Raw genomic sequence first — 1,883 nt, 5'->3', positions numbered from 1 at the left:
TTCCTTATACTCATTCACTACCTCTCCATCTTATAATCTTTCTACCCCCTCACAATGTTCTCTGTGCTTTAGGGGGTGAGAGTGTGATACAGGTGTCTCATTTAAAGCTGAATTCAAAGGTGTCTTATTCTCTGCAGCAGGTTGACCAGTTATGGGTCTGTTTTTTCGTTTGTTTGTTTGTTTGTTTTTTTTGTTTGTTTTTTTTTTTAAAGGACAGGGCAATACCACGGGAAGGTGCTTGTTGGGAAGTGGAAGGCTGGGTTTCACCATCCCACACCGTGGCAGTGGGTGGTGAGATGAAGCTTGGCTCTGGGCGCTAAACGTAAATCTGGGGGAAGCATAGTAAAGAATAAGGCTTAAGGAATATACAGGGTGGGCAAATATCCTAATTATGTTTCTGTTTATAATGAAGAACTCTTTCCTCCAGAGTGGAACCCAATTTTTCCATGCCTTCTAATGCATGGATGTTTCCTAAACATCTGCCACATCTCTTTCAGAAAGCACCATCAACACTATACAGTGACACCCCTCTCTCTCCTCAAGAAAATAAGCTTGAGACATTGGATGTGATTTGGGGTTGCATAACAAATGCTCATTCATGCTCTATCCTCAAAGGAAGATTCAAAGAAATTGGTTTCAGGATTTTAGGCATGACATTCATGTGTTAAGTTCTCCCAAACAGAGTAGGTTTGGTTAAGCAATGGTAGATAACTACCCCTGTGAAAATTTATCTCCAATAAAGCTTTTAAAAAGCAACTAAATTACAGATGTTTAAAAGGAAAGCCACAAGATTCTAAGACTGGGTCTTCCACCATAATGCATTCTACAAACACTCCCAAAGACCTGGTAACACAGACAAAAAAATGTCTCTGTGAAGAGTGCCTGTTGGGATGTAAAATGTTTGTCTAAGTGTGTTTACTTTAATAGAATTCCAGAGACTGGATAACTTAAGAAGAACAGTGATGTATTTCTCACTCTATTTACAGAGAGTGAGAAGTCCCAGATCATGGTGCTTATAGTTTTAGTACCCCATACAAATTGCTCTCTGATTTTCCAATGGCTCTCATTCTGGCATTTTCCACATATTAAGAACAGTTTTTATTCATATGGCAGAAGGCAAGAGGCATGTTCCACATTTCATAGGGAGGAACCTTCATGAATTAATCACTTCTGAAATTCATCAAAGCTTAATGATACAACATTGGTAACACCTGAGTTTTCAGGAGGACACATGTCAGCTGCAAATTTTTGATGCTTAACAGCTGTCTGAATCACAGCTAAGATTGCTCAAATATTCTTTGATGACCTAACTAGCCAACGTTTGGGTCTCAGAGCTGTGATTTTAGCGCCCTGTGGGAAATTTTTAGAAAATGCAACATAGTACCTCAATACAGATGCGGAGAATGAGAAACTGCATTTTATTCATCATTTATTTTTATGTTTTATATGTGTGAGTATTATGCTTGCATGTGTGTAAGTGCACCCGTGTTGTGCAATGTACAAGGAGGTCAGAAGATAGCTTTGGATTCCCTGGAACTGTAGTTACCTATTGTTGGTAGCTCCATGTGTGTGCTGGGATTCCAACCTGGGTTTTCCACAAGAACAGCCAACGCTCTTAACCACTTAGCCATCTCTCCAGCCCAGAGCAACTACATTTTTAACATTTTGCTTAAGATCCACCCATTCCTCCCCATCAAGTTCCTCCGTTAGCTCTCCATCACTTTTCCTTCCCAACCTCATAGTCCCTTTTATATATATATAAATAAAGTAAGTGTACTGAATCCACTTACTACTGCCTTTATGTACCTGGGTATAGTGCACCTACTGGATCATCAGAAGCATATAGGGGCAACATCCATGAAGAGAACTGAATCTCTAACACC

At 39.7% G+C, this 1,883-nt stretch overlaps 1 pseudogene; it reads right to left on the bottom strand.

The window, feature by feature from the left end:
• Window positions 1-246: 246 nt before the first annotated feature.
• LOC115068362 lies at window positions 247-326 on the bottom strand (annotated as a pseudogene).
• Between the last annotated feature and the right edge of the window lie 1,557 nt (window positions 327-1,883).

Source organism: Nannospalax galili, unplaced genomic scaffold (assembly GCF_000622305.1).
Source record: "Nannospalax galili isolate Female #2095 unplaced genomic scaffold, S.galili_v1.0 scaffold7, whole genome shotgun sequence".
In the NCBI taxonomy this organism is placed as follows: Eukaryota; Metazoa; Chordata; class Mammalia; order Rodentia; family Spalacidae; genus Nannospalax; species Nannospalax galili.
Note: the sequence above shows the minus strand (reverse complement) of the source record. Positions and strands in the feature narration are given on the sequence as shown.